The 27817-nt window shown below is 37.3% G+C and overlaps 1 protein-coding gene across 12 annotated transcripts in view; it reads left to right on the top strand.

Moving 5' to 3' along the window:
* TENM1 (teneurin transmembrane protein 1) overlaps positions 1 to 27817 on the top strand; it is an 813855-nt gene that overhangs the window by 5333 nt on the left and 780705 nt on the right. For 10 of the 12 annotated variants that reach the window (XM_028482674.2, XM_028482672.2, XM_028482671.2 and 7 more), the window contains exon 2: positions 10617 to 10683. The exons of 1 other annotated variant lie outside the window; for it this stretch is intronic. The gene's annotated coding sequence lies outside the window, so the exon portion shown is untranslated. Of the gene's footprint in view, positions 1 to 10616; positions 10684 to 18897; positions 18934 to 27817 lie in introns of those variants that run through there. One more of the 12 variants, XM_055081840.1, reaches the window with a different exon arrangement.

Here is a 27817-nt window from a genome sequence, read left to right as displayed (position 1 = left end):
ATCACAGAAATAGAGCTTTGATTTGTGCATTCCTGTTGGTATTTATGTGTATGCTACAGAGAGTTTTTTGTTCTATGAGGACATTCACAGCTGTAAAATAGTTTCATAATAGCTATTACATTGAAAAAATATGTTCAGTCAAATTATGATTTTGTAGACTTTGAAGAAGCCTAGTTAGAGATCTCAGTAAAGTTAAATATAAATGATGCTTGAATTTTCTGGTAAGATTAGTTATTTTTCCTTTTCAAGTATAAAAACAATTTTATTAAAATATCTGTGCCCCACTTTTTTTTATTACAGAGACCAAATGGATTTGAATACATTTATTTGAAATCTGTAAAACACTCATTTCACCCATCACCATAAAGCATACTGATTGTTTTAATTTTAATTGACTAAGTTGTCAGTTGATAAGTAGTCAACAATGAGGAAATTGCCTTTTAATGTTTCTCATATTCTGTTGTAACATTTTTGTGGCTGATTATGACTTGCAAAATTGAACTTTGGGATCACAAACTCTTATATGAGCTGAATTTCAATCCATGTTAAGCCTTTTGCAATATTATCAGCTATGGGTTCTGATAAACTAATATTTTTTTGTCTGAATTTATAGCTGTAAACAAATTTCTGTATTATGGCTAAGAAAGAGTGATTCCCAAAAAGGATTTTGGTAAGGAAAAAAAGAATGGAGATCTAAATCTATATCTATATTTATATGTCACCAGGTAATTTTCTGTTTTAAAGTGACTATAATTTCAAAATATAAATGTCCCAGACAGAATTATTAAAGATAGAATGAAGTAGGATTTAAAAGTTTAGGAAAAGTTGGGAATTGCCTGGCAGTCCAGTGGTTAGGACTCCGTGCTTCCACTGCAGGGGGCCCAGGTTCAACCCGTGGTCAGGGGATTGAGATCCTGCATGCCACGCTGTGCGGCCAAAAAAAAAATTTAGGCAAAATAATATTTTCATTTTTACATGTTAGGGAATATTCTTGATGTCAGTATCCAGTTATTGGGTATTGAATTGCATATATTTTGTTAACTGGTTTATTTTTGTTACTTGAGCTATATCTGAGTAAAAATACCAAAATATCTGAGTAAAACATGAAAAATTCAGTCAATCGTCCTTATTGAACATGTAGATTTCCTAGTATCTATCTATGTCATATCTTCTTTGTCATGTCGATTTCCTCTAACCTTTCAGCAGATGCTTGGCATTTGGATGTACAGTGAAAAAAAAAAATTAGTCAATCATCTGAATAGTTCCAAAGATCTGATCAATGAATTTTAACTGTTCATCCAAATGATATTGTTAAGATACAGCCTCAGTTTCCCTTTAGAAATGACTGTATATTTACTTTTAAATTGTTTTCCTATTTAGATGAAAGGTACTGTAGCTATTCAGAATGTTGATTGCATATATATATATATGTGTGTGTGTGTGCATGTATATGTGTGTGACTTTAAGTAGAACCCCTATATGGTTTTATCAAAGGAAATCCAGTTTCATTGTAATGTTTGGAATCACTGCTTAGTGTTTTTAACTGCCTGTGTGAATGAGGGTTTTTAAAGCAACCAAAATAAAAAATACATTGCTATTAGTTTGCATACGTCAGGGAAAATATGATCGCAGGCTAAGGTCAAGGAGAAAATTTCCCAGTTCCAAGGTTTTGTATAATTGGTGGATTCTAAGTGTTTATATTACTTCTAATGCTTCTATCTGGTTTAGACACCTGTCAAAGAGAAGGTGCCAGATTAGCTGGACAATTGGTTTATTAGATAGTGCCTTCCCTGTGTCCAAGATGTATATAGAGATTTTAAGAAAACTCTTCAGTTGTTCAGGGAAATTAGAAAAAGATACTGCAGATGGCCTATCTCAGTAATCCAGGTTTTTTCAGGTACATTTAAAATTAAATGTCCTGAGAGATGATTAATTCAGGAAAGTTATTGATAATGAACTCATGCTACACATCCTTTGCACCTATGATGATGCCTTATTAAAGGTGTCTCAATCTTGCTAATTACCACCTGTGTTTAAATATAGAGGTGTGTAAATACAGTACAACCACACAGTGGCTGGAAGCTTTCTAAACCCAAAGTGTTCCTAGCTAACTCAATTGCTATCAACCAAATGTTTCTCATCAACATTTTGAATTTATATCTGTGCATTACCCCCCTTTAGCATTAATGATTTTCTTTTTTTAAAGCTGCTGTGCTTAATTGCAGGCATTTCAGTGATATTGATGTGTGATCTCCTGCTCCATTAACTAGCCCCTAAATATATTTGTATTTATGTGTGTGGGGATGGGATTTTTTGACTAAAGGAATATTTATTAAAAATTATGTGTACATTTTTGATGTGGATTTTGCAAGCATCGTTCACAGAAACATACATCACCTATTTGCTTACTGCGTGCTTGAAATGAATATATTTTTGTGATTGTGACTCATATCTTTAGAGCTTTAAGCGATGTAGGGAAGCATTGACAGAATTGCTGTGCAAGTCAAATAAGAAACTCCTTTAATAAATTTCACTAATGAGATCTAGTGACCTCTAAGGGAGAAGGCTGTGCAGTTGATTGGCCACTTGATACCTATTACTTTGACTTAAGAAGACTCTTGTACCTTGAAATACCAATAACATCACTCTCTTTTCTTCCTCCCTCCTTCCCTTCCTTCCTTTCTTTTTCTTTCTCTTTCTTTCTTTCAGCTATTTCCAAGAGTTGAGGGAGTATATAGATTTATGAGAAAAGAAGCTCTGGGACATTCACTAAAGTTTTTGAAGTGATTAATCTTTTTATTCTTTTTCTAAATCTGACCAATTCCTTAGGTATATACTAGCGAATATAAGTATAAAGTGAAACATTATTTTTTATATTGTTTTTGGCTCATACATTCTTCCAATTATCTTGGGTAGGAGCTAAAATAACATACCGATTTTCTGTATTGGTACCCTTTATTACAGATTTATTCTGTGCATGTATCCATTCATTGTGAGTGCATTTGTGATTGATCTTTCATGTTTAGTCTAATAAAATGTCAACCCTTAGGTATGACATCATTATTTTTGGTTTCAAATACATGAGTGTTAACACAAGAGCGCTACATTTTCTTCTTTGTTTTGTTCTTTTCCCCTGTTTGAGCCATTGCCTTGATGAAACATTGGACAACTTGTGAAAGTGAGGTAATTTTAATATAAACAATTAGAAATCAGTGCAAGGGAAATATTTTAAGGGTAATTTAACATGGAATAGAGAAAAATTGAACGATATATTTCTGCTAAACATGGAGTAAAATATGTTGAAGAAAATGTGTAAAACAGCACTAGACTTAGTAATAAGGAAACACTGGTCCTAGACATTTAGCAAAATGCTTGGGGCTGCTTTGTTGTTGAAAAGGCAGAAGAAGAATCAATGTTTACTCAGAGTTCTAGGACAATGGGTCTTGAAATCTCAAGTGTTTTCCACAAAGACTCTCCAAGTCTCATGGACTGGCTTCTTTTTTTACTGAAGACCTCAGTATTACAGGGTTTTGGTTATACATCATAAAACAGTCTTCATGAAGAAAGAACTTCATCTGTTCAATCATTCATTCATTCATCAAAACTTTTTAAATGTCTTTGCTTACCCAGTGCTACAAAGACATTAAAAAAAACTTACCATCTAATGGGGGAGACAGACATTTGAATTGGCTCTTAAAGAATAGCTAAGAATTTTTCAGTCAGAGAATATGGAGACCCACAGTCCACAGGGCTAAAAGATCATGAAAGGGTACAAGGCTAAATTAGCATTGGGGAATACCAAACCAGGAAAATAGAGTGTCATTTTATTTCCTACCCAGGTCTGGGGAACAGACGTTAGGGATAATGTCTTATTTTATTTCCTTACATGTGTCTGACACCCAGAGGGGGCTTAGTACATATTTATTGAATGATTGGATGTGTTAGGATTTTCCTGCATGGAGAATTATACTGGAGAATTGTGGTTTTTATGATGTTTATCCAAAATTACACAATGTAATGCATTGTAGCAGAATCTACTGAATTAGATGAAGGGCTTTAAAGTGAGGAGGGCAGGTCAGCAACTTTGAGTTTTAGAAAGATGGCACCTGTATGAAGGATGGATTGAAGTGCATTAAGAGTAGTAGCAGTGAGACATTAAGGGGCTATGTTGCAACTGTGAGCGGTTATGAAGGTGTGAACCATAGCAGTGACAGTAAAGATGGAGAGGAGGGGGAAAATTTGAAAGCCACTCATAAGGTAACATCAGTGGGACGTGGAAATTGATTACATTTAGAGGCTGAGGGAGAGAGAGGAAAGACACTGAGGCTTTTGGCTTGGAAAATTAGGTAATGCCATTAAGCAATACAGGGAACATAGAAGAAAAAGCCAGTTTGGGTGGGAATAATGAGGTGAGGTTTGGATTTATTTAATATGAGGCACTATCTTGACATCCAGATAGAGATGATTTGTCACAGATGGAAATTACAGATCTGAAGATCAGGTCTGGAAGTAGAGATTTGTGTGTCATCAGTCAACGTAGTAGTTGAAATCATAGGAAGGTGGGTTCACCTAGGGAGTATATGTAGAGGGAGAAGAGAAGTAAGGGTGAAATCTCGAGACACACTGAACTAAAGAGGTTGGTGAAGTAAGAGGAGACTTCAAGAGAGAGCAGGTCAAGAATAAGGTCAGAGAGGTAGGAGGCAAACCAGGAAATAATGAAATAGAAGCTAAGGGAGGAAAGGATTTTATAAGTGCCATCTGGGCAAAGGCGTGGAAAGCTAATTCATAAGAGGCAATTAAAATGGCTAGTAAATGTGAAAAAAGCTCAGTCTTCAGTAATCAGAATAAATGCAAATTAGAAAAAATAAATACAAGGGTTTTTTTGTTTGTTTGTTTTGTAAGATAATGCTCGGTGTAATTGCTCAAGTCCCAAACCTTAGGGTTTTCTTGATTCCTCTTTTTGTTCACACCTGACATGACTCTACCTTCAAGCCATATCCTTTGAATCATTTGCCTCTCCTCTCATTCACCATTAATGTTTTAGTCTAAACCACCATCACCGCTAACCTGGACTACTGAAATAACCTTCTAATTGATGCCCTTACATACATTTTTGCCTCACATAGTTTTCCACACAGCAGCTAGGGTGATCCTTTTAAAAAATAAATAAGATCTTCTGATTTTCCCACTCTCTGCCCTCTGATGGCTGGCTTCTTATCACACATAAGATAAAATTTTTAAAATAAGTTAAAAAATCTTTACCATGTCCTACACAGTCCTACAGGATTTGTTCCCTATTTATCCAGTCTCATATCATTCCATTTTTCCCACCAAACCTTGCTCATAACATTCTAGCCAAACTGCCTTCCATTCTGTTCCATAAACATGACATGCATTTTTGTCTCTCAGGGCTTTTGCACTTGCTATTTCCTCTGCCTGAAATGAATTCTCACTTCATTCAAGTCTTTGATCAAATTTTCCTTCATCATAGAGGCCTTCCCGGACCGTCTTATGTAAAGAGTCCTATCGTGGTTTATTTTCTATGCCTTTATCCACTTCTGTTTTTCCTCATATTACTCATCACTACCTGGTATCACACTGTATGTTTGTTTATTTAGATTTATGAAATCTACTAACATACTAGCTCCCTGAGGGCATGGACTTGATGTCTGTTTTGCTCACTACTGCATCCATATCACCTAGCAAGCACAGTGCCTGGTACACAGTAGGTGTTTAATAAGAATTGGTTGAATAAATGAATGAATAATAAGGACATGATGAAATGTTAGTTGGTATAGATTTGGCAGTTTGCAGCAGAAGCATTAAAAATGCTCATACCATTTGACCCAGTAATTCTACTTCTGGGAATTTGTCCTAAAGAAATAATGTGAAAGGCAGAAAAAGCATTATTTGCAAAGATTTTCACCAAGCATTATTTGTAATAGTGCAAAAAATGAAGGAACTTAAATGTTCAACAAGGGAATTGCTAGGTGATCTATAGTACGTTTAGACAATGTAATATTTTATGGCCGTTACAGATGATGTTTACAAATATTTTATGATAAAAGGAGAACATTTATGTTATACTATCAAGTGGTAAAGCAGGATACCAAATTATATATACCCAATAGGTAAGAAAAGAAAGACTGGAAAAAGATGCACAAAAGTGCCAAAAATAATTATCTCTGTTTGGAGGAGGTGGGTAATAGGTGATATTTTTCCTTTCTGTATTTTTCAGATTTTCTGTAATAAGTCCATATAACTTTCACTACAGAAAAAAATACATTTACAAAACAAAGAGGAAACAAAAACACAAATATAAATATTGCCACCTTACAAGTGAGGTTTAGGTAATAAAAAACAAGGAGTATAAACCTATTCTCCTTGAGAGACGGTGCTGGAGGGAGAGGAATATACCAATTGTAATTGGGGCCAACTGTTCTGTGGCAGCTTTACTTTGAAGAGGTCCACAGCCAGGGAAAATAATTGAGATCCACTGACCCAATCTAGTCTTCACTCACTGGAGAACCAAGGAGGGTTGAGTTCATGTCAGGATTTAAACAGGATGTTCGAGGGAGATTAGGCAAGTTAAGCCTTCTTCATATTGCTGTGGAAAGCACTAGCAATTTGCTTCATGTAAAACAGAAGTGATTACTCACTATATTTCTTCATGTCATGTAGTAAAAACAATTAAGTGAAGTTAGACTATAGATTACTTGGCTATTCAGCCACAGTCACCTCTAATGGAAAAGAAGAAAAATAGCATTGACAAGTTTTGGCAGGTCTCATCATTACAAATGCCCATATTGCCAGAAAAAAAAGAAGCTGCAGCCAATAATGTAAACCTAGATGTTCTCTAGGCCCTGAGGAAGAAAGTGAGGATACAGAGTGTTGCAGCATTAATTGTCTGAGAGCACTGATCATTGTAATGGGGAAACTGTCTCTGCTATTAACACAATTATTTTCTACAACGTCTTTGAGTAAACGTCCCATCGGAAAAATAGAATTAGGGGTGTCAAAGCATGTGTAGCAATATGTAAAGATATACTCATTAGTAAAATAAAGTGTGACCTGTATGCATCCCAAAGTCCTTTGAAAATATAGTGTTAATATAGGTGTTATAGTTATAATTAGTTTATAATTGAGTAATTATTGAAAAGCAAGTTTAAAAAGTCCCATTTTCTAAATGAGTAGGAATTATACTTTTTAAATGCATCTGAGAAAGATATCTATCTATACACACATATGTGCATGTTCATATATATGTATATATTTTTTGAACCAGAGTTTTAGACCTTTCTGCTCACCTCCAGTTTATGCATTTTATCTCCATAGCCAGTCTCAGATGATAGTTTCATTTTAAGAAGCTGAGAACTGAAGGATGTAGTATATTATTCTCTAGGTGGGCCCAAACAAGAGGTAGTGGCACTAATGAAAGTTTGGGTCAGATGATCCCTTGATGAGCTTTTCCAATTTGGATTTAGGACTAGAGCTTGTTCTGTGAGATGCATTTCTAACATTTGTGGCTCCTGCTGTTTTTGCCTCTGGTATGCATTATTTGGTTGCGTTCAATGATGGTCCTGTCAAACATTCTAACTTGTTTTTTCTCTAAGGGTAGCTAGCCCTCATGCAGTATTAAGACAGTCAACAGTTTCTTTTGTGGAAATGAATTCTTGAGTCGAACAAAAAGGTAAAAGGTGAGGGAAGTGGTACATGTTGGGAACTGGTAAGTGATGGCAAGTAACCTGGGGTATCTTATATAGGTCGTGTGAACTGGCCTTCTCTAATCATGACGGGGGAGATAGACTCCTAAAGGCTTCAGTCAGAAGGCAATTGAGAAGTGAGCAGAGAAGAGCTGTATGATTTTAAAGCCCTCTTGCTTCCCAGTCCTCTGTGGATCTCACCCAGGCAAAATGCTGCATATAGGGCAGTCTGTTTTTTAAAGCAATTTTGCTAGCTGCCTTGCAGAATCAGCCTGATGAGTATGAAGCCAATTTCTACAGACTTGCTCTGGTATATGTGGCAGAAGAGCCAGAAATACTTTTTGTAGTCTAGATCTAAGTACTTTCTGAAATGTCTTCCCTTAAAAGATTCTATCTTAGCACTATTATGGAACTACATGAACACTTGAGCAGAACCATGTCTTTTTTGAGCAACATTAACAGTGATGAAAAATGCACATCGGGCAATTAGATTGCAACTAATCAAGAGCACCACTTTAGTCTATTATGAATGATTTATATATAGTGTACTGGATATGGAGATCATTACTAATAATACTATACTCTATTATCATTGCAAGGTCACCTTGGTGATCTTTGTCAAAGGTGACAATGATGTTATTGACCTACATTTTAAAAAAATTGCATTTAGATATTGTCTTCTGTCTTGATTCACTGTGTAGAAATTTTAAATTGTTTGCCCTTATTACTAAGATTTTTGCCTCAAATATTAAAAAAATAGGTTTGGGAATTACTTGATTGATAAATTGGGGCCATCAGGTTAATTAAGTGCCAATCACAAAATATTGGAATGTTAATGTTTTCCTTTTTCTTTTGCTTTATAATTCATCACACCGCCTTTTCTTTTCTTTTTTAAAATTAAATAATTTATTTTTGGCTGCGTTGGGTCTTCGTCGCTGCGTGCAGGCTTCCTCTCGTTGTGGCGAGCAGGGGCTACCCTTCACTGAGGTGCGCAGGCTTCTCGTTGCGGTGGGCTCTAGGCGCGTGGGCTTCAGTAGTTGTGGCACATGGGCTTAGTTGCCCCGCGGCATATGGGATCTTCTCAGATCAGGACTCGAACCCATGTCCCCTGCATTGGCAGGCGGATTCTTAACCACTGCGCCACCGGTGAAGTCCCCACACTGCCTTTTCTAAAATGGATTTTTGAAGAATTTAAAACATGTAGCTTTTTAATATATGGGTGATATAAGTTCATTTTAGTGACCCATGTCCCCTGCATTGGCAGGCGGATTCTTAACCACTGCGCCACCGGTGAAGTCCCCACACTGCCTTTTCTAAAATGGATTTTTGAAGAATTTAAAACATGTAGCTTTTTAATATATGGGTGATATAAGTTCATTTTAGTGAAATTAGAAAATAATGTGCTTTTTTGTTTATCAATATATTGTTAACATATTTCTATTTCAATAAAATACATTATATATGTATACACACACACATACAGAGACGGAGACACAGAGAGGTGAAAAAACGACCAAAACTGTAAAAAAAATAATTGTAATTCTCCACTCCCCCAGCTCTTCCAGAGTATAGTTTAAAAGCAGCAAATTAAGCCATAGGTAGAGATGATATAGAATGACAATTAATATCCTGACAGTTCTCACATCATATTTAATGGCTTCTTAGTAAAACATCCTATGGTTGTTCCTTCATTTATTTAACCAAACTCCAATTATTGGGCATTTAGGTAATTTCCAGTATTTATGTAAAAAACATCATGAAAAAATTCTTATACTTCTTTGTATACATCTCTGATAATTGCCTTATAAATATATAAACATGGATTGAAGGGAACACATTTTTTTTTTTTTTTTTTTTTTTTGGTACACGGGCCTCTCACTGCCGTGGCCTCTCCCGTTGCGGAGGACAGGCTCCGGACGCGCAGGCCCAGCGGCCACGGCCCACGGGCCCAGCCGCTCCGCGGCACATGGGATCCTCCCGGACCGGGGCACGAACCCGTGTCCCCTGCATCGGCAGGCGGACTCTCAACCACTGTGCCACCAGGGAAGCCCGGGAGCACATATTTTTAAGGCTTTTGGTACCTATTGACAAGTTCCCCTCCAAAAATACTGTACCAATTTATATTACTGCTGAAGGGTTTTTTAAAGTTCATATGTTAAACATCTATGTGACTTCATATTGGTCCCTATATAAATCAGAGGGAGAAGTATATCTGTCAGGTGGAATAAATTAATGGGGATCATTATAGGGTACACTTCCTGCCCTGTTGCCCAGTACCAGGTGTGGCACATGGAGACATATGCTCCATTTTATAACTTGAATAAAGGAAGTCATGTGGGACTTGGGAAACCAAAGTGAGGAGACATGGATTCTAGTCCTGGCTCTGCCACTAACCACATTATGTGACTTTATGCAAGCCATTAACCCCTCTGGGCCTCACTTTGCTGAGAATTAAATGAAATGTATATATGAAGGTTTTCTGTAAATTGTAAAGGACTCTTTTAATATAAGAAATTACAATTATTATAAATTGTTTACATTGGTGAAAATTTCTTGAAATTGTGGGCATTTCATCTCAAAATGAGTGGTATATTGAGCAAAAATTGAATAGTATTAAGTTCGAAGAGTCTTTGTAGGGGAGAATTCCATAGCCCTCCAGGTATACTCATTCGTAATTAAGAAATTCTTTATTAGCAGCATAGTTAATATAATTGTTTGGAGTTTCAAGCAGATCTTTTAAGAAACTGACCCGTTTATCCTTTGTGAATTGCAAAATGAAGCCTTAGATTCACAACTTCCATGCCCACTCCCACCCCCCCACCCCACGTGTCTCTTCCTTTCCCTCATATAAGGACTGCTTTGGACCTGCTTGTACATATGTTTGAAGGATAATTTGGCCTAATTTGTTTACAGGAATTACAAGGGTGACCTTTATTCAGCTGTCTCCTTTTTGATTCCCATAACTTCTGGATCTATCAAGGTATGTGCATTCTACACTCAAATTTACTTTGGAAATTGAACACATAGATATATAATGTGAAAAGAACAGAATGTTCCACCTTTATAATCAGTTATATTTATTGCGTGCCATGTGAATGAAATACATTGTTTTAAACTTTAAAAAACCCATTCGTCCGTTGTGTAGATAAGCTTGTATCTGTACTCCATAATTGCTTGAGTCTTTGCAAAACCAAATGTGCAGGCCGCCCTCTGTATTTGAACGATTCTGTGACCTTTTCCACACACAGCTACTAAAACCAGGAGACTCTTTAACTAATGGGAATATCTGCAGAGTACAAGGGAACAGCAGTGGCCAATGAGGACGTTTGCTAAACCATTTAGTAGTTAACATTGACTGCAAATAAACATGGCGTTTCTCCATAACAATGGCAAAAGTATTTCCATTCAGATAATTTTACTGACAAAACAAATATTTGCCTCCTGAAAAGAATGTTTTAATTTTTTAGGAAAGTCTGAAGTAAAATATCTGTATTGTCATGGTATTACATTAATTTATTTACCCTTCCATTTTTCCTTCCTTTCATCTATCCATCTGTTGAACCATACTGGTTGCAAGTCATTGTGTCTTTTCTTTTGGTAAATATGCCAATGTAGATAGAATTCACCTGGAATATTGAAAAAGTGACTGCTTCTATGTTCAGTCCTATGTTAGGTGAAACATGTGAGAAAATGTGGCAAGATGGGGGAGATTTTCAGATTAATCAAAATCTTCAGTTACTTAAAAGACTTCCCTCATTGGGCTTCATTCTTATTAAAAATATTCATCATTGTTAAGTTCTTAGTAAGTAGGGAATAGGAAGCATTGACATTTTATCTTTAATACCTGTATCTGGCAGTGCTACGTATCATTATTCAAATATGAATTCTCACCCCACTTACAAAAAAAATCAAAAGAATGACCTGAATTTGTGTTAAGTTTTTGGAATCACTTGATACTTCCTTTAAAGAACATTAAACAAGGAAATTACTTAAAAAATGAAATCTTTAAAATCTTGGAATTTGCATTGCCCTTCAAAAAATACAGTACAAATACGTTAAGGGTTTTTTTGGTTTTGTTTTTGTTTTTTAATTGGGTTCCAGTTAATTGAGATTAGTCTGTTAGGGAAATTTAAAATCGATTTGCCAGTTTTAACTCTGCACTTAGTTCTATTTGCCATTCTTCTAGAGGTACTGCCTTTAAGGGGATACCATTGCCAAATGTTCATTTCACTACAGGAAAAAAAAAAAGTAAGATCAGAAAATAAAATGACATTAAAAAAGAAACTTACTGGGAAGGAATAAGAGATTTTTGCATATTGTGTCATTTGTGAAAATAACTTTCTTAATTTGGGAATTGTGAGTCTGCCAGTTGTGTAATATTAACTGAAAGGTATTTTTTCATACTAAAAAGGTTTAAATGTGTGAAAAATGATGGTCTTGCAAAGCTAATGTGAATGAAAAATCAGAATGGAGGAAAAATGCCTAGCAGGCCAAAAGAATGCACACTTATGAAAATAATTGGCACTAGATATTTAAAAGGTTCAGAGAGTAGCTACTTTCCCTCCCTTAGAGAGACAACATGGTATAGCAGAAAAGCCCTTGCCTGTCAATCAGAAAACATAGGATCTACTCCCAGTCTTATAAGAGCGATATGGTCCTCCTAGGTCACTTATCTGCTCTGAGCCTTGGTTTTCTCACATCTATAATAAAAACTTTCTTCCTGATAAAACAGTCGATGATTTTTTAAAAATTAAGGGCTCTTCCCAAGTATGCAAAATGGAGTCAAGACTGGCCATTAAGTTGGAATACACACACCAGTTGTTAAAATGACTGCTGCTTGTTTAAGTGGTTTAGTGCATTGGTAATAGGGCATTTATTTACTTTTTATCTTAAAGCAACTGTGTACGCTAACACCATTGCCCACCCCCCTACCCTCCACTGTGCACACCAGTATTGGCATTATACTAAATAGATTCAAGTAGAAGTTTAGTTAGTAGTCTCATTTTCCTCCTTGATAAAAATGCTTAACTTTGGGGTGCTGCTGTGCCTCTCCTCTGTCAGTCTCTTGAAGTTCAGCAAAACTGTATGTTTTCTCCCTCTTGCAAGGTGGTCATTCAAGGTCAAGTATCTCTCTGAAACTTGGAACCAGCCAAGTGCATAACCCGATGACTTCAGACTCCAATGCTTTCAATCTGGCACCCTTCATGAGCATTGAATTCATATTAAAGCACTTAAAATATATTCTCCTTCATCTACATATCACAGCAATAACACCCTGGGCACAGGACAGTGCCTGGGAGCAAATAACCACTTGGAGTTAATGATCTGAGGGGCAGCTGAAGGTCCATTGATTCTTCCTAGTCAGTCCTTCATCCCTATAAAATGCCTATTCCTGAGATGCCAAGCCTTCAATAATTTTTCTGTCTCACATCAGATTAAGTAGTAGCCATAAATAATGGTGTTTAATACATAATAATGAGATGTGGTAATGCAATAAAATGTCAACAATTCTAGTACTATATAAAGATGTCTATTCTGATCAAACCAAGAGAAGGAGTGGTAAATGAAGTTCATGAATCATAATATTTTAGAAGTGACTTTCCCCTTATTGGTTGAAATGAAATATAAGTGAGAATTCATATGGTTTAGGGGAACAGTTCCCTTTCTTTTGCTTCTTATTCCACTGATGAATGATCCATTTTAGAAATAATTTAAAAATACCTCTGACATCTATTTTTAATAGATTTTAAAAAAATCGTGTATGTTCAGCTTCCTTATCCCTTTTTAGCAATAGATTCAGCTTTCGAGATATGTACAGCTCTGAAATAAGTAACAAATACAACTCTATGATTTTTTTTTCCCAGAGGAAGCATTTTTCATTTATTTATTACTGTGATAACAAAAAGTTTCCGCAATGTGCCAGGCATGGTGCTAGTTGCTGGGGAAACAAAAATCAGTGAGGGACATGGTCCCCAATCACAAGCTATTGATAGAGAGGTGAGGACTGACCTATATAGAAAGAAGTAAAATAATCAAGTGTTGTAGGTGTGGAATGCATATGAATTTATTTGCTCATGGCATTCATATTCTTTTTTCTAAATTAAACAATCTTCACACATCAGAACCTAACCAGTAGGGCAGTGAGATGTATAGTCTCAATAACCCCCCCACTCAAAAAATCTATAGGAATCACTGGTCATGGCCCCCAAACATGTCCATGCTCTAATCCCTGGAACCTGTGAATATGTTGCATCACATGGCAAAGGGGAATTAAGATTGCAGATGGATTTAAGGTTGCTATTCAGCTGACCTTAGAATAAGAAGATTATCCTGGTTAACTCGGCCTGATATCACTGGCTTTGAAGACAGTGGCCATGAGCCAAGGAATGGGGGGTAGACTCTAGAACCTGGAGAGAGTAAGGAAAAGGATTATCTCCTAGAGACTCTAGAAAGGAATGTAGCCCTGCTGACACCCTGATTTTAGCCCATCAAGACGCATTTATGACTTCTGACTTAGAGAACTGTAAGATAAATCTGTGTTGTTTTATGCCACCAAGTCTGTGGTCGTTTATTACAGTGGTAATAGAGAACTAGTATATTGAGGTTTGCCCAGTACAGAAAATCTGGGGAGAAGTCTCTAGTTGTTAGCAATTGCTGTGGCTGAAAGGTATTGTTTGTGCTGATCTTGGTACACAGAGATATTTGTCTAGTGATTATTTTTCCTGGATATCCATATCAGGCCCCTCCATTAGAAGTACAACCACTGTGAGATCCCTGAAATACCTGGCAGTTCTCCTTTGCTCCCACCCGAGTCTCAAGGAGAATGTAGCCCTCTTTCCATCTTCTTCTGTAGACCACTTATGCCCTTTCCTCACCTCCCCTGCTCTTCATCCCTGTGCCTTGAGGTCTAGGATGCAAGGTTTGTGGATAGGTGAAAAGTGGAAAATTATCTTTCTTTCATGGCGTACCTACAGCAGTGAGAAAGATGCAGGCACTACTATTTAATAAATGATCCCGCCAGGGGCTTTACGACAAGCATAAAGTTGGGAATTGAATATAGCATGAAACAGGAGTCTCAAGCTAGTGGCCTACTCCTCAGGATCATTCCTCAGATATATTTTGTTTGCATCCCAGGACTCTTCTTTTCCTCACTCCTTACTCTCCTCTCCCCTTCCTTTTAAAAATGCTTATAGCTTGAGTGTGCCCTGTTCAATTCCATAGTGTCTGCCACCCCCCTACTGTCTTATTCCTTGCTTACCCGACTTGTGTGTTATGATCCTGGTCCCTGTGCTGTAGAGGTTGAGTACAAATGCTTTGGAATTTAAATAGGTGAGATGATTCAATTCTGCCACATATTGGCTGTACAACTTGGGCAAGTAGAATAAGCATAGTCTTTCTAACTTTAGTCTTCTCACCTCTAAAATGGGCTAATAATTATACCTCACACCTCATAGACTTGTGAAGCTTAAAATAGCCTGCACATGACACATAAAGCACTTTGCACATACAACATAGTACATCCTCAATAAATATTAATTGTCACTCCCACTACTATTATCACCACTGTGAGGGCACAGAGGGGGGTTAATCAAGTCCATCTAGTAAAAGGATGAGAAGCAGGCATCTGAAAAGTTTTCATGGAGAAGGTAGTGCTAGTACTGGAGCTGTTCTGTAAGTATGCACTGGTGGGGGGTAGGGACTAGCAATTTGGTATTATCTGATGAACAAATGGTGGAGATGGGCAGATGTTCTATGCAAAAGAAGCAGTGGCACAAAAACACCAAATAGCCTGGTCTCTTAGAGGAACTGCAATCATCCTGTTCAGCTAAAGGGTGATGTAGAAGGTAAACATGAGAGAAGATGAGGCTGGAGAGGTAGGCTGGGGACAGATGAAGAGGGACTTCTCTGACCTAAGAACATCTCCTTTTTCCAGGAGGCCAGTGTTTTTTTAACGCTACTATGAACTTTGAAGTTTGGTGTACTGCCCACTGAGCTTTTGTCTTGTCTGTCAGGCAACGCTTGAAACAGGTTTACCTAGGGACACAGCTTAAAAGCCACATCTATAGTCATAGAGGAACTAGGAAAGGACTTTAATAATCATATTTGTGATATAGAGGGTTCACCCTGGTGATAGTATGGAGAATGGATTGGAGGGGGCAGAACTTCTGATGGCCAGGAAACCAGTTAGGAAGCTATCATTATAGGCCAGATGAGAGATGATGAGGGCCAGGTGGCCATTAGCAGTGGGAACAATGATAAGGGGATAGGTTTGAACAGTGGTTCTCAAACTTGAGGGTTTGTTGGAGGGCTTGTTAAGTTGCAAATCTCTAGACCCTGCCTACTCTTGAGTTTCTGTTTCAGTTAGTCTGGGATGGGGCCCAAGAATTTGCATTTCTAACAAGTTCTCAGGGGATGCTGATGCCACTGGTTCAGGGACTACAGTTTGGGAATCTTGAGATTTGAGATATGCTAACTGTAGAACTGACAGGCATGGGTCACTCAGTAGATATGGGGAGTAGGGGAAAGCTTTCTGGCTTGGGAGACTGAGCGGATGGTGATACCATTCAGTGTTACTGAGAGCAAGTTTAGGCTGAGTTGAAAAATTCTTTTTCATGACCCTAGCAAGGGAAGCTCAGCTAAAAATCTTTAAATAGGATTTGTAGTCAGATGCTGGGCCCTCTTTTTTTTTTTTTTTTTTTTTTTTTTTTTTGTGGGACGCGGGCCCCTCACTGCTGTGGCCTCTCCCGTTGCGGAGCACAGGCTCTGGACGCGCAGGCTCAGCGGCCGTGGCTCACGGGCCCAGCCGCTCCGCGACATGTGGGATCTTCCCAGACCGGGGCACGAACCCGTGCCCCCTGCATCGGCAGGCGGACTCTCAACCACTGCGCCACCAGGGAAGCCCTGGGCCCTCTTTTAGATATCTTGACCCTGTACTTTTGTACCAGTTTTTCCCAACCCTACCGCACCCCACCCCAATCCCATTTACCTGCCTTGGTGATAGAAGTGAAAGTAGGGGTCTAGGGGAGGTAGGTTAAGGAGTTCCATTTTATACCTGTTTGTTTAAGGAGCCTATGGAGCAACTAAATGAGGGAATCTCAAAAAGATAATTAAAGCTTTAGGATTTTTTGAATTTAAAATAAGTTTATCTCCTTATTTCAGTTTGGTCATCATCTTTTCTTTATGTAAAATCAGAAAAGTCAAGGTACAGGTCCTGTAGTTAGATTGAGCTTTCATCTAGTGACTTCCTGTATATTTGCAGTCAATCCTATAAGGATTTCTCAGTGCTAAATTTGCTCGTAGCTGACACTCATCCTTTTTATAGTATAGATCGGTGAATCCAAACATGTTCATTTTTAAATTCCCCTTGAACCCTCCTGTGACCTACCTTTCTCTATATTGCCGCTTCACCTAAAAGAAAAATCAAAGTATGGCAGAATATCCATGCTGTTAAGTAGGGAGAGTAAGAGAGTATCATTTAGGTTGCCCTTTTTTCTACTTTTCTTTTCTTTTTTTTGTGTGTGGCCTATTTCAGTAATGGTCAGATTTTTCACCAAAGCTACAAGCTATCTCTGTAAGGTTGAGAGTAGGCAAAGAAAAGATCTTACAACAGGATGAAGTACCTACGTGCAACGGTGAGATGAGGAATAAAACAGCCTATTAGACTTTGGAGAAGCAGAAGAAGTGGATACTAAGCAAGAAGAATTAAACTGATAGACTTGATTTTGTTGCAAGGGGGCAGTTGTACAGGTAAGTCGATCTTTTCTGGCATAGAGTATATCCTTACAGATATAGATAGATAGATAGATAGATAGATAGATAGATAGTGACAGGTAGATAGAGATATATAGATATATATAGATTCTCAATTCACTTGTCAACTTATAGTTCCATGAAACTGTAGAATTATCTTAATTTGGGAGCAGAAATACTTAACTTGTAGATCCAATTCATTTTCTTGTAGCATTTAGCTCTAATCTTTTAAGGAAAATGGAAGTATTGCTTAGTTGGTACTTATTCCTCTACTCCAGGAAACACACACATACACACGCACACACACACACACGCACACACACACACGCACACACACACACACAAAACAATCACAAAACTGAAAACAAAGCCTTGGGCTTTTCCTAAGTGTTTCTAGATAAGCCAGAATCTGAAATGCATCCATTATTTCCCAACAGAAAGTCCAACATTGGATGTTTAGGATATGGAATCAGAGTTAATAGAAATGGCTCTTAGGGTTTCTGGAAAATCTCTTTGAGCAGATGATCTTCCTTAGGAGTGTTATTTCAGCCCCAGAATATTGCTAACCTGACAGCCGAATGTGACAAAGTGTCTTTTGGGTGAGGCAAAGTCCAGCCCTCCATCTCACCATTATAAATTTGAAATCACTATTTCTTCAGCCTAACGTACTTCCAAAGTATATTGAGAATCATTATATATTATTTTTTTTAAAGGTTAAAAAAAAATGAAAAATCAATGACAAAAATTCTGAAATAAGTATAAAGGGGCAATGTAATCCCTTGCCGTGTGGTGCACTATCCGAAGTAGTCAGGGTCTTTTCTATAGGATAGGCATTGAATTGGTGACCTTCAAATATCATCCTACTTTCGCTAGATGTCTGACATATGTCAGATGAAACTATTCAACTTATATGATTTTAAATAGCTGTCTTCCGAGAACACATCAGCTACCTATTTTGTCCCAGACTCATCTGTACGACTGCATGCAAACTTTAATTTTGAAAGATACACTTTAAGTGACATGGTTGACTATCACTGTGTGTAATAGATGACTGATTTGTTCTCTTCCCATCTGCAAAATTCTCACCTGGTTAAATGGGTTAGATATAATTCATAGTGTATGATGTAAACCTTCAATGATAAATTAATGTAAAGAATACAAGTTTTCAATGCCCTTCTTAATTTTATTTAATTTTACACACTGCTTTGTTTAAAAGCACTCTGATTCATGCTTGACTCTTTTGTATCCTGTGTATGAACACAAAATGAAAGATGCACTTCTTTGCATGCCGTGATCTAAGCTTGCATCTACATACTGTATGATGTGAATGCTACCTATGAGTACTAATTCGCATCAAGCTTATAGTTTTAATCATAAGAGAGCACATGAAGTTACTACTCATTTTATTGTTGACAGTAGTTTGAGGAGGTGGAGGAAGGAGCTGAAAGAAGACTGGTAATCTAAGAAAGGCTGATTTTCAGTTAAGTACATTTTTGTAAGTCATTCTGTCATTTGGTAAACACACAATGATTATTCCTTCAGAGAGATGAAATATTCATTAGAAAGAGTAGTGAGGAAATCACAGTACTATTAAAGAATAGCAAGGGAGTGGGAGGCCTGTCAAGAATATTCTGACCCTAGGAAAAAGAAATCAGAATTGCCATAGAGAGGGACCACAGAATGCAAACTTTCAAAAAGGTTATTTCCATAAAGTCTGAGGAAATCTTGGCCTCCATTAAGATTTTTGTCCCTGAGAGCCTGAACTGTAAGTATGGTATCTGCTTTGTCTGCAGAATAAAAAAGATCTTCACTTAATCATTATCCTGGGAGCCGAACATCCTGCTACATTTGAATAAAAATGCCTACTTCATTACTGATGGGAACACAGAGTTCGGTGTGCCAAATGATCTACAGTAGAGCTTACTGACAGGGGTACCTTATAAATGAACAGGCTGTTTAAAGAATACTAGCTATTAATGTGTTTAGTATTAGATGAAGCCCTAAGAAATCTACCAAATGAGTGCTGTCTAGTAAAAAAGTAGTTCTATCATACCTTTAGGTAAAATGGAAAATGATGATATAGAAAATAGATTTCTGATGCGTCAACAATGCCATCAGTTTTATTCTCTAGTGAAATCTCTAAAAATGATGGAAAACATAGAGCTATGAAATGACTGAGCTGCAGAGGACCTTGAGAAATCATTTGCTCTAGGCTTCTGCTTTCAAGCATGTGAATGTCTGTACAAAGGGTAAGGGAGTCATGTTGTCAGTGTTACGAGTATAGAATTCTTTATTTAGCAAATATGTGTATATATATATAATATATATAGCATTTGTGTGTCAGGCACTGTTCTGAGCACTTAACAAACATTAACTGGACACATTTGTCATGGCATTACTTTTCCCTCCTTCTAGTCTTTCTTTTTTCCCGTATTTTTTCTTAGTACATCATTTTCTGCTTCCCTTTTCCACTGCTTGTTTCTTCATTTTGCCACAGACCTTCCTTAGCACTCTTCCAGGGTAATGAGGTTACTGAACTCTAGCGTAAGCCTCCTTTTTTCTCATTGCTTTTAAGAATGTCACGTAATTGAAGTCAAATTTCTTATAGAAATCAAAATAGATTATTTTATAATTTTGCCTTCATCTCTGTGACTTGTCATTTTATCTTGGAAAGGTATAAAATTGGCCTAGAATAATTTGATATCCACGTAGCATTGATAGTTACTTCCAGTGTCTTAAGATCATTTCTTTAATGATAATACTTTTGGATAAGACTAGAATTGGAAAGGGGACTGCATATAGCCTATTCCTTAAATAATGATTTCCCATCTTAAATTTCCAGTTTGCCAAATCACATGAGAATCTTTTTTTCTCATTCTTGACATTTGGCAAAAGAGGGTGAATATACTTTCCTCATTTTATATTTTCTCTTCTCATTCTTGAGTTTGTGTTTTTTTAATTTTATAAACTTAGTAGGTCTTTATAAATAACTTTTCATCTTGTTCTCTCAGTTTTCTGCCTAGAAGATAGATAATCCTATGTGACTGACATACTTGTATTTTAAATAATAGTAGAAAATTCAGTTTTTGACCTAGTATTTAAAAAATCATGTAGAATTTTCTATGTGTTGCATATTGACACGTGTGATATAACAAATTATGAATAATTGCTTTATGCCAAGAACTATTCTGTTCATTTTACACCTGTTATCTCATTTAAGCCCCACAATAACTTTATGAAGCCGGTACTACTATCATCTCCAGTTATAAAGTTTAGAAGACTGAGGCCAAGAGAGGTTAAGTAATTTGGCCCAGGTTACATAAAAACTAAGTGGTATGGTCAGTATACAAATATGGTTTCAGCTACTCTTATATCTCTATTTGTTACTAAATCAATTAAGAAAAGAAATCTAGTTTTTAAAAATCTGACTTGTTTTTCTTGTTTTCTGACTTGTTTTCAAATTCCAAATTTTGGAATTCCTAAGTTAAGGCATCTGAATATTGGACTGGACCTTTGGATATGGCAGATGAATTTCAGACACCCGCACAGAGAGTGCTTTTATTGTAGAATACCTCAACTAAAGGATCCTAATGTGATGCCTCCAAAGTATAATTCTAGTAGGTATATTCTGAAATATAGTCTTAAAAATGTTTGCAGTAGTCTGAATAAAAAGAAAGGAAGAAAGAGAAAGAAAGAAAGGAAGAAAGAGAGGAAGGAAGGAAAGAAGAAGGAAGGAAGGAAGGAAGCAAGGAAGGAAAGAAGGAAGGAAGGAAGGAAGGAAAAGTGAATCAGAGTAACTTGGTTTTCTGGTGTCCCCTAATCTTTTGCCTACTCATATCACCACACAAGTGGTGAGAAGAACTTGTTTGTCTTCTCTTTGCCTGATATCAGTGTTGTTCATTTCCCGTGAAGTTTTCTTGAGTAAAGAAAATGGAGATTTCTTCCTGGATTATTTTGTTTCTTATACTCAAACTATGGATATACTCAAGATCCATTATTTTTCTTCCTCTACCTTTTCTTCCTTGGAGATTTCATCTACCTTTATGAGTCTAACTGCCATTTCTTATATAAATTATGTTTTAAAAATCTGTTTCCTGCACTATGGTCCTGTAATGTCCAACTTCCTGCCACATGTGTATGCTTGGATATTCTGCTGATGTGGGAAACGCATCGCATTTCTAAAGGTGAACACATCATGTTTCCGAGGTTGGAAACATAGAGGTTGGATCCCCTATTCACCTTCTCGCTTTCTGTCAGAAATTCCATTATTCTTCTAGCTACCCAGGCTTAAAACCTTGAGGCTTTCTTTGCCCCCTCCTTGTACTTTGCTTTCTGTATATAATCAGTCACTGTGTCCCATTGGTGGTTCGTAATGTCTTTCACTTCCCTCCTTTCTTTGTTATATCACTGCCCTGCGACTTACCTCTAGTTTAGACAGTTTAGCATCTTGCTCATTAGTGCCCTACCAAAGCTTAGTGTGTTGCCTTGCCCATAGCAGGAACTCAGTGTATTTTGGTTTTGTGATTGACTGAGGCACAAGTTCCCTCCTACCTCTAGCAACAATGAGCAAGTCACTTTTGGAACCAGATTTTTTGAAGTCCATCTTTTCCTGCACGTGTGCAATATTCCTCTTGTAGCCAAGTGTGTATATTTTATCAGGGTCAGATCATATATCTATCTTTCGTGAGCTGCTAGGGGGAAAGGGATTTAAATAGATCCTGAATTAATGAGTTCCAATGCTTTAGAAGGACAATCAGTACAAGACAAATTTTTAGAGCAGTTTAAAGTTCACAGCAAAATTGAGAGATTTCCCATATGCCCCCTGCCCCCACCCCCCCAGATGCACAGCCTCCCCCAGCATCAGCATCCCCATAGTGTGGACATTTGTTACAAATGATGAACCTACGCCGACATGTCATAATCGCTTAAAGCCCACGGTTTACATCAGCATCATTCTGGGTATTGTATGTTCTGTGGGTTTGGACAAATGTAAAAAGACATGAATCCACCATAATAGTATCACACAGAATAGTTCCACTGCCCTAAAAATCCTCTGTGCACCCACCCCCCATATTCATCCCTCCCCTCCCTTCCCCAGGCCCTGGCACCACTGATCTTTTTACTTTCTCCATAGTTTTGCCTTTTCCAGAATGTCCTATAGTTGAAATCCTCTTCAGATTGGCTTCTTTGACTTAGTAATATGCACTTAAGGTTTCTCCATAGTTTTTTCATGGCTTGATAGCTCATTTCTTTTTGGCCTTGAATAATATTCCATTGTCTGAATGTACCATAGTTTATTTATCCATCACTGAAGGACTGAAGGACATCTTTTGGTTGCTTCCATTTGGCAATTATGAATAAAGCTGCTATACGCATCTCTGTGCAGGTTTTTGTGTGAACATAAGTTTCCATTTCCTTTGGAGAAGTACCAAAGGAGTGTGATTGCTGGATCGTCTGGTAAAACTATGTTTAGTTTTTTAAGAAAGCACCAAAATGTCTTCCTAAGTGGCTGCACCATTTTTGCGTTCCTGCCAGCAATGAATGAGAGTTCCTGTTGACAATCAGTACATTTTATCTAGTGAGGGTGAGATAATAATCTCCATGACGGTGGAAACTATCTAGACTTTATTCACTGCCAGATCCCCAGCACCTAGCTATGTACCTAGCATCTAGTAAGTATTTACAAATATATGTTGGATGAATTAATGAATAAAAGCCAATGATAATGATAACTATGCTGTCCCCAAATGGGAGAACAAAAGTCTCCTGGTGACTTGCCTCATTCGCTCTAATATATTAGACTGAGGGGATTGTACCAAACATACTGAGATTTTTCCACACAGTCATATATTTAAGGCAATAATTGAATCTTTAAGTAAAATTTATGTCCATTCTAAATTATGCTTCTTGTGGGATATCATGGCATGATTCTGCCTGGGCACTACAAATTATATTGATGGGGTGAAATGTGTTTTCATGTCCGTTTGTGAAATGTGGAATGTTATTGAATTACTTTAAGTGTCATGTTTGAGATGAGTTTAGGCTGGTTTCTTTGAGTTTGACACATTTCAGTCTGTCATCCTGTCCTTAGAGATGCTGGAAATTAAATGGGGATACTTAAATAATTTAATTTATAAGCTTGCTTACAGCTATGTGGTTTATCAAGCCAGATGTCGGTAGCCTCAGTTTCTTGCAGCTCAGATGCTGCCAGAACATAAATTAAAATTGTTTCTGTGTGTCAGGGATTAGCATATAAAAACAGATGACACCTTCTATCAGAGGGCCAATAGTCTCTGCTGGGCAGTGCCATTTTTGTTAACCATTGGCTAATTTTGAAAAAAGAAAAAAGTATAATTCACTTATAATACAAGCTCAATTATATTTCTGGGGAACTCTTGTTTCCTATGTATGTGATGATGTAACTCATCTCTATAACACAAAGTCTATAATAGAAATGTTATTCTGGTTTTATGCCTCTCCCTCCCCAGAAGTCATTTTCTGTTGTTGTTTAAATGCAATAGATTTACTCAAGTTTTTATGGTTATATTGTCAACATTTCCAGGTTCTCTTTTAGAAATTGGTCTAGACAATGTTTTTGTTTTTTTTTTTTTTGTTTTTTTTTTTTACGATACGCGGGCCTCTCACTGTTGTGGCCTCTCCCGTTGCGGAGCGCAGGCTCTGGACGCGCAGGCTCAGCGGCCGTGGCTCACGGGCCCAGCCGCTCCGCGGCATGTGGGATCTTCCCGGACCGGGGCACGAACCCGTGTCCCCTGCATCGGCAGGCGGACTCCTCAACCACTGCGCAACCAGGGAAGGCCCTAGACAATGTTTTAACAGGGCGTTTTTCCTAGCAAAAAAGTATGCATCTGAGACCTACTAGAGAATGGACTTGAGGATACGGAGAGGGGGGAGGGTAAGCTGCGATAAAGTGAGACAGTGGCATGGACATATATACACTACCAAATGTAAAATAGATGGCTAGTGGGAAGCAAACACACCATGGCAAAGCAATTATACTCCAATAAAGATGTTAAAAAAAAAGTATGCATCTGATCACATCTTCCCCCACATAAATAGAAAACAAATAGCCTCTATGTAATTTCAGTGAGTTTGTAGGAGACTACTTGAGGTGATAGGAGCAATGAAGATTCTCTCCCAGCATTGCACACATCCACTGTGGGACCTTGGGTAAGTCAGTTTCTCTATCTGGGTTTATTTCTTATATAAAATACGGAGTTTAGGAAGAATCATCTCTTAATTTCCTTGCGTGGTCTAGAATTCTTTGAGATGTTTTTAAGTCTTAGGCAGCCTTTATTTCAGCTCTCTTTGCATTATTAAATTCTTTCCATCCTTTCAGGCCCATGAAATGTTCTAAGCTGCATGACTCTAACTTGACTTTCCCATTTTTTGAATTTGTACAGCTTTTATATAGTCAGAATGCAGAATTTTTCATGTTTGTATAGTCATATTTTATCTAATTCTTTTTTGGGCATTAAAATGATCTCCCCCACTATATTGCAGGAGTTTTTAATATAAGAATATGTCTTATATTTCTCCTATTTCCTTCATTAAATCTGTTACATTATGAAGTACATAAAATTATTAGTTGATTTGGATGAGATGTGAATCACTTATCACCTGTATTGAAAGAATTTGGAGTATAAACAAAGATAGCCTCTTTTCATGGGCGGTTGATTCTTTGGTAGCTAAAAAAGGGTATAGAGGCCTCCTCTGAAATTACTGCTCTAGAACCCTTAAATTGAAGTAATATTGCAACCAAAAAGAATGTCTCTGGTTCTTTAGATCTGGGGGATTCGATTTGTGAGAAACAAGTACCTGTTTGGCAAGAAAGAGCTATTTTGGTTATTTTTCTTCTCTGGACCTCTAATATCAATTTTCTAATCCAATCCGGCCAACATAAATTGAGCACACACTATGGTCATGTTCTGTTGTAGACACTGTGATGGGTTTGGAGGAAGACTGGTGTGTGTAAAGAGTGATGGGACATCATTTTTGGCCTCAAGGTGTTCGCAGTGTGGAAGCTGAGGTACAACTGACATAAAAACAAACAAAACCCCCTACAATATAATGTAAAATGAACAGTAATAGAGGTATATATGAAGTGATTTAGAATCACAGAGAAGGAAGTTTCTGACTGTACCACATGTTTTATATCTGGGAATATACTATCGAAAGGTGACACTTATTTGGACTTTAGAAAATGACTAGGAACTTGGCTGTTAGAAAAGATAGAAAAGTGAATCTAACTTGGATATATTTTAATAAGTAAAAGCATAAAGGCATGTAATCTATTGTATGTCTGAGGGACCATCTGGTATGGCTAAATTATAGGATGTTTAGGGAAGACGTTTCAGAAGAATGGACTGGAGTAGCAGGCCTGCTTCCTAGCTTATCACTGATCTTCCAAGTACATTTAATTCCCTAGAGGATATATATCATTGAGAATTTTCTAAAAGTGATGAAGGCCATGCGGTGGGGGAGATAGTATACAAGAGGAACTTGTGGAAATATATTCCTTTCTGCCATAAAATTTTCAGTCATCTTCTTCAACTGTTCTATATATTCCACGCAGTAATTTTTTGTCCTTTTCCATTGCATTAGGAATGATGAGATTGTCTTAATTCATTTTAATGACTAATTAAAATGGAAAAAACAAGTATGCACCTGAAACTGAAATCTTACAACTCACTCATAGCAGTAGGCAGCCACCCAGACAGCTGACACTACATCACATTCAGGCTTGAATACAGAAAAATTCTTCAGCCAGTTCCGAACGCGGATCTCGCTTTCTTGTGTACTTTTTCAAGTCTCAGTGGTGGATGTCTCCTATTCCCTCAGGCAACCAGGGAATTTAAGTTTACCCTCTTCCTTTGTGTCTACTCCCTGGAAAACATAAAGCCTACTTTCAGAAAAGAAGCTGATAAACTTTGTCATTTGGAAGCCTAAAGCGACTTAAGGCTCTGAGGGATGGTCTCCCAGTGCTGTTTGCATTTTAACAAGGGGATAAAGGCCTTGCTTAACTTAAATAACAGACTTTAGAATTCCCTAGTAGTTGCTACCTCAACATTAACAAGAAGTCACTGATAGCGCTTTATGTCCTTTCATCTTGTCCCATAATATTAAGCTACTTGAGGTTTGATATTTCTTGCAACTGAAATGAGAATATATAGCTAGATTTCTATAATAAAAACTGTATGAAGGATTTGATTCTCCATACTATTTCCCACACTTATTGTTTCCCTTTATAGTAATGAATAAACAATATTTTAGCTGGAGAGAAAAAGAGAGTGAGAACAAAAGAAAAAAAACCAGACTGAATGAAGAAATGGTTTTCCGGGCCTTGGGTTCTTTCCTATAAGACCTTTACTTTGGCTTCTACATGTTGCTGAGTTTAAGAAACTGATCTTTGATTGGCAAGGAGAGTGTTAAGGTTTTGAATAGAAACGTAGCTATTAAGAGAACTGCATTTTTTGTAAGGAAATTAGCACGGGCTCGGGGTGTTTAGTTTTAAGATAAAACTAAATCTCTTAAAAACTATCCGAGGGTCAGATAGGAAATAGATAATTCCGTTACTTTAAAAGCAAAGCTGTAGCCTGACTGAGAAGCAAATTAAGAAAGAGGAAAATAATTCTGATTTATACCAGCCATGTGTGGCCACCATAGCCAGTTTGTTAGTCAGTTCATTGTAATTGGATTGCTGAATTATTTTTTTTCATCTTACATTATTGCCATCTTTAAAAGGAATGTGGTCATTTTTCAGCTTCATGCATTGATAAGTAGGTACACAACTGCCACTGTTTTTCATGTGTGTCTAATTTTTGCCACTCTGCTGAAAAATATGTGACAAAACAGAAGTCAGTATATTGCGTTTTACTTCCTCAGTAGAAAACAGTTTCAGCAGGAAGTACAGTATAATACCTAGTGCTCACAAGTAGAAACGATTTATTTCAGCCTGCAAGTATGCCTGTGCTGTGTGCTTGGCTGGGCACTTGGCACTGAGAGAGAGGGAAAGCAAAAGATGTGCTTTCTTCCCTCAAAGTGTTTATCCTCTAGGATGAGAAGTATGATCTGTACACACACAGCGTGTACTGGTTTTCTATGGCCCTGTAACAAATGATCACAACCTGAGTGGCTGAAAACGACACCAATTTATTAGCTCACAATTTCTGTAAGTCAGACGTCTGGGCATGACTTCCATGATTTCTCTGCTCAGGATCTCACAAGGGCGCACTCAGTTTGTTGGCTGGGCTTGTTCTCATCTGGAGGCTAGATTGGGGAGAAAATCCACTTCCAACTCCCTTATGTTGTTGTTGGAGTTAATTTCTTTCCAACTATAAAATTCA

Source organism: Physeter macrocephalus, chromosome 21 (assembly GCF_002837175.3).
Source record: "Physeter macrocephalus isolate SW-GA chromosome 21, ASM283717v5, whole genome shotgun sequence".
NCBI classification, from domain to species: Eukaryota; Metazoa; Chordata; class Mammalia; order Artiodactyla; family Physeteridae; genus Physeter; species Physeter macrocephalus.
This window is presented reverse-complemented; position numbering and strand designations above follow the sequence as displayed.